General features: G+C 41.4%; 1 long non-coding RNA gene across 1 annotated transcript in view; it reads right to left on the reverse strand.

The window, feature by feature from the left end:
- LOC147582508 (uncharacterized) overlaps positions 1 to 2596 on the reverse strand; it is a 218566-nt gene extending 215970 nt beyond the window's left edge. Inside the window, exon 1 of the long non-coding RNA XR_015249208.1 lies at positions 2458 to 2596. This is a non-coding gene — a long non-coding RNA (uncharacterized LOC147582508). The remainder of the gene's footprint in view (positions 1 to 2457) is intronic.
- Positions 2597 to 6000: the final 3404 nt, after the last annotated feature.

Here is a 6000-nt window from a genome sequence, read left to right on the forward strand (position 1 = left end):
AAGGGTCGACTGCATCCCACTTTTCTTTAAAACCATTTATGAATCTGTCATTCATAAATTTGTCCAAACCCTTTTAAAATCCATTTATATTTCCTTCCAGTATCACCTTTTAGGATAATGAGGTCCCTTGTTTTATTACCCACTGTGTGAATTAGTGTTATCTTTCAGTTGTCCTTAATTGACCTTCATCAAGCTTCAGAGGCCATCACCTCCTCATTTGCCCCAGGCTAATGGACCCTTAACTATCCTCACATCGTCCATCTAAGATGACAGAACATTTAGAAGAACGCGATTACACCCAGGAATGACACCATTCCTCGGTAACCAAATGGTAAATGTTGGGTGGTATTGGGATTGTCAAAGATGCTTCCTTCCACCTGAAATAAGGTACACAGTGTCTTAGGAGGCTGCTGACCAAGCAGCAATGCCCTCAGTGGTCCTGCACTAGCACGTCTCCTAAACCAACCAGTTTCGGAGGTTTTCCACATGAATCTCAGCAAACCCTAAACTTTTTGGCATCAGATTAAATAAAACTCAGGTAAGGGATGGGGGTTCAGACACCTACTGAGAGTAAAACAGGATCATGATCGTAAAGGCATTCAGTTGTAGAAAACCATGAGAATGGATTCAGACACAGGGAAAGGTGATAGTCCATCCCTGGAAACAGGGCATAGCAGACACGTGACTAGGAGGAGCCTCCTCACTGGAAATAGAGCACAAAGTCAAGCAAAACTGATTTCTAGGCAAGTAAGTTTCCTTAGACTCATGAGAAAATATGTATTTTGGTGTGATGAAAATGTTCTGAGATTGCAGGGAAAGAGAGCGGCAATCTTCTCATTTTATATGTACTGAATTTATTGAGAAGTTGGTACTCATTGCCATGAAAACATGAAACAATATGACTCTTTTCTAGCACCGCCTCCCACTCTACCATGTTAATCCTTACCTCCCCCGATAAATGGTTCTCTTCATACCTTGCTGTTTCATAAACCCCCAGTCTCTTTCAGGATAGATTTGTCTCATTTAAGAGTCACTCCGATTCATTTAAAAACCATAATCTCAAATATGACTTAAAGTTCTCTCCCCAGCCAAGCCTAGAGCCATCTGTGACCTCGAAGGGCTTGGAGTAAGGATAAGGACACTGAGGTCGCGCTATCTTCTCGTTGCACAGCATCTTTTCTCCAGGACCACTGCACGCTGGCAAGCTGGCTGAACGCTGCATAATTCCAGTGATGTCACTCAACAAAGGCTACAAGGCAGACAGTACCCTCACCACCAAAGCTATCCCAACAAAGAGCCCTGTTACTTTAGTGACATTCCTGAAAGTTAAGCAGCACACAACATGTACATTCATGGCTCATGGCCAACTTGCCAGCTCTTCCAGTTTTTTTTAGAATAGGAGAGGAAAGAGAAGCTACTAGACCAGTATCATCTTAATTGGTTAGGAGAGACTCCAGCCGATTGCCCTGCTTTTCTGGCCTTCTCTGTCTTCTCAGTGAGGAGAAACCACGTGTGTACCTCCCTCCTCTTCTCCCTCTCCTTTTCTCTCATGGGGCACTCGTGTGGGCCCCGTGGGGATGGGGGACAGGGACACATACTACGTGGCTCTCTGCCAGAGACTTAGCTCTGCCTCCACTGTTCCAAACCTTCCACCCTCATCTTTATCTTCCTCCAAGAAGTGTTCTAATCAGGAGTGGGGTCAATACACAACACTCCTATCCCTTACATCTCTACAGCACCTCCCCATACACACACCACCACCACCACTACCGAAAAGAAAAAAAAAAAAAGGCTTTGAGTATAGACATTCATATTTTCAATAGATTAAAAAACATAACTTTCAATTTTCCTTGAAAATCATCAGATCATTCTTCTTACTTTTATTCAGCATTAGACACTGTGCAGTTTATCAACTTAAGATTGAAAAAAAAAAGGGAAGATTAAGTTGTATTCACTTATGTAGGTTGGTGGAAATGCATATTTTGCAAGCATCTGATCAGATGCTTGGTTTCCTTCTCTTGCTATCTATAATGACATACATAGAGCTATGCTCAAGGTTATAAATCTTTCTCACACGAACTTACTAGAAGTGACTAAAAACTAACTTAACCTGTATTAGATATAGTTCCGGATCTGCAGACACATTTAAGCTCTCTTTAAGCAACAAATTGAAGCCATCACTCTACCCAGAAGTCAGATCTGGTCATTGTCCTAACTGATTAAAATTTAGAAAAATCTGCCTAAAATAAATCATTCATGTAAATTAACCCTCAAGAGGAGCTCTCTTTGAGTCTGGGCACTATTTATATATAGAACAGTTTGCCACAGCTACCAGTGACATCCAGAAGCATTTGGGATGAACGAGTGCTGAGTCACTTTAAAACTAACAAAGTAATACAGGCAGTTATCACCCAAATACATTATTTATCACAGGGGCCTCCGGACGCCTGTGCTTACCGAGGAACCCTCCTGTGATATTGAAGGCCAAGGCATCTCCTCTCCTTAACAACAGTGTTGTATCTTTGGCAACTCGAGCAGGAACTCAGAAAATCAATACCACTTCATGAGCCAGGTCTCGGTCTTCTCCTTTTACGAGGATTCTGTCAATGCAAGGGGCCATTACTGTACTTTAAAGGCATGATATAAAATTGCTTCGACAAGATATAAGACACACCGTTTGCAAGAACCTGGTGAGAGTATTTTAGTCAAAGTTAAATAGTTTCATCACGTAATTACTTCAATTGGCAAAGCTCCAGCTGAATGTGCTCTCGGAGGGGCTGCGCCTTCTATTCTGGTTGGGGGATTGTGAGGGAGCCCTGTCGATCGGATTCAGGTTGTTCTAAACAAGGTCAAACTGTTAAAATGGAGGCAGAGCCCAGCATCAATGCCATTGGCAATGACACTGCAACAACAGGGTTGACAAGTTACTCTCCCTTTTTTTTTTTTTTCTCCTTTCAACTAAGTGGTCTGAAAGTAGCTTTAGTTTTATGGCTATAAAATATTTCATCCTGATTTGCAGTCTGGTAATTCATTTTCTAAGGACTGTTTAGAATTTATTCAGGGGGAAAAGGAAACTCTGTTGGTTTCTCTAACCGATTCCCATTATATGACAAAATTTAACTTTTGTATTTTATGAGGTTTTATGTGTTCCACTAAAACCATTAGCTGGTTGTCTCCTCATGATAAAATTTAATCACTTATATAATACCTTAAAAGCCAATGACAGTTTTGCATGTATTTATGTTTTCTTTCATTTAAAATATGTGGGTGTCATAAAGATAGCTCTTGTTGGGGGGAAGGAAAGGGCTGGCACTAAAAAACAGAAAATCTGTAAGTACTGAGCCATTACATATCATGCAATAAGAATGAGCCACTGTAGCCTGCAAACTGCATGAAATTTGAGAAGTGGATGCTAATCCATGACCACCATTCATATTTCAATGATCACCTGACTGCGCCCAAGCTCCACATTTAGCATGATTCCCATATAAAGCTCCTTGACTGCTATGAGATTTTGGCAATTTAGCAAAAATTTTAATAATAACAATGAGAAATAGACTCAAAGGACATGCATGTACACCTTGCAAAAGTGTCGCACAGAAACTAATTACATTAGCCTGCCCTTCATAATCAGAGATGCTCTCACAATTCCACTTCCAAGTTAACACTTCCCAAATTTGGGTGGTTAATAAGGACTAGAAGAAAAAGTGGTTTTCTCTCCCCCTCATCCCACCTCCACCTACAGAGTTCCAATTACAGCAGCACTTAATCACCACACATATTTATTTTAGAGTTATTCAAATGCATTATGAATTTATATGTCTATTATTAGATTTATTGGTGCTAATGATTTGGATTTAAATAGCACTTTCTTCCCGAGGCTATAACAGTTTTTCCTGAATGACCTAATTCGTTCTCTCTGCTGCCTCAAGTGGGAAGTCGAAAAGGGGCAAAGGTCAGTCAACTCATTTGGCTCAGGACAATCTTAACCCACAGATCGGAAAGAATTAACTTCGGCCCCATATATTCTGATAGTAGCGATCAAGGAATTGGCTAGGTTTTTAACTGCAGGAGTACAGGCACCACAAAAATATTGCTCATCATGCTATCTCCAGCAACTAGAGTAGTTTCAGACCCAAGAAATACTTGTTAAATAAGTGACTGGGTGAAGAGATGGATCCAGTGGACAACCAATCATTCATTGAGAATTTCCGATAGCAATCTGCAAACTCTCAAAGCTAGGGGAAGTAAAAGCTGGGGCGTTTGGCGGACCGTTCCCCCGGATTCCAAGTTGTCTATGCTCCTTTTTCACAAGACACAAATGGCGCTACTGGGGTGATGCACATGTGTGGATGTGTGTGTTGTCACCACAGGGACGGTTTCAGGGGAGTAGGAATCGTCACCAGCTCCCCTCCAAAACCTTTCCTACCCTTAAAGGAATGAGTGAATTTCCCTGTCAGGAAACAGAACTTTGCTTTCCATGACGAAACAGAAGGCCTGAGATGAAAATGTTTCTAAGAAATTGTATCAGAGTAGGCTATGCTGTGGGGAGAGGCAGACTTACAGTACAGCTAATAAGCCCTAAACATCAGGGCCTCTCATCTATACAGACTCCCACCAAGGCCCTAGAAGGATCCTAGCAAATGAGTCTTCACGGTCATATGTTTTGTCAAATTTACCAAAGTAAGTTATTTTCGTGTTCTGTTGTAAAAACACCTATCAAATTGTATAAGTTTCACAGCCCATAAATTCCAGATATCCCCCCGGCTGTGGCGACAAACTTATTCTAAAATCTCAGTAGTGCAATATGACCAGGCTTCAGACTCTTGCTTCATCTCGCACACAAGTCACCAGGTAGCTCTGATCCATATGGACATTCGGGGATCTGGCTGAGGAAGGTTCTCACCATCTCCTAACACTGTTATCTCAACATGGGCCTACCAGGATTGCATCAGCAGGGGGAAAAATGGAAAACTTACACCACTTTGAAGTATTTTTTTTAAATTTTTTAAACGTTTATTCATATTTTGAGGGACAGAGCGTGAGTGGGGGAGGGGCAGAGGGATAGACACAGAATCCGAAGCAGGCTCCAGGCTCTGAACTGACAGCACAGAGCCCGACGCAGGGCTCGAACTCATGGACTGTGAGATCATGACCTGAGCTGAAGTCGGACGCCCAACCGACTGAGCCAACCAGGTGCCCCTAAAGTATTTAATCAGAAATTATACTTACTCACTTATCTTCATAACCCATTGGCCTGAACTAGTATGTGCATCAAACTTAGTGCTAAGGGAAGCTGGGAAGAGTTCCCGTGTGCCCAGAAAGGAGAGGATAATCAAATGTGGGGGCACTATTAATCTCTATCCCCAAAAGTAACCCTCTGATTTTGTTTTACACCAAAGTTTACTTAATGGAATATGTAAGGTGCAAGAGCATTTAGGCATTCAGTTCCCAGATGAACATAGGGGAAGGAAAAGTAAGATAAAAACAGAGAGGGACACAAACCATAAGAGACTGTTAAACACAGAGAACAAACTGAGGGTTGCTGGTGGGGGGATGGGTGGCAGTGGGCTAAATGGGTGATGGGCATTTAGGAGGGTACTTGTGATGAGCACTGTTATATGTAAGTGGTGAATCACTAAATTCTATTCCTTAAATCATTATTATACTATATGTTAACTAATTTGAATTTGAAAGAAAGAAAAAAGAAAGAAAGAAAGAGAAAGCAAGCCAATCTCAGAAAAAAATATGTTATGATTTCAAACACTCTAAAACTTATCTGGAGAGATTCAGTAATAAGAGGAAAGACTAGTTCCTGGTGTTACTAGGACTCATCCACTGCTGAGAAGGATTCCAAGGTGTTTGGATATATTAGTCCCACACCAAACACCCATGTATCTTGCGATGAAATAGTTCAAAATTCCTCAATGTTTTTCCCTTTTCTGAAGAACCACAAACAAACTCATTAGCAGTTCAGGTCCTCTAAAACCCAATTTCTGT

The sequence above is a fragment of the Puma concolor genome, chromosome A3 (assembly GCF_028749965.1).
Source record: "Puma concolor isolate L17-30 chromosome A3, mPumCon1.1.hap2, whole genome shotgun sequence".
In the NCBI taxonomy this organism is placed as follows: Eukaryota; Metazoa; Chordata; class Mammalia; order Carnivora; family Felidae; genus Puma; species Puma concolor.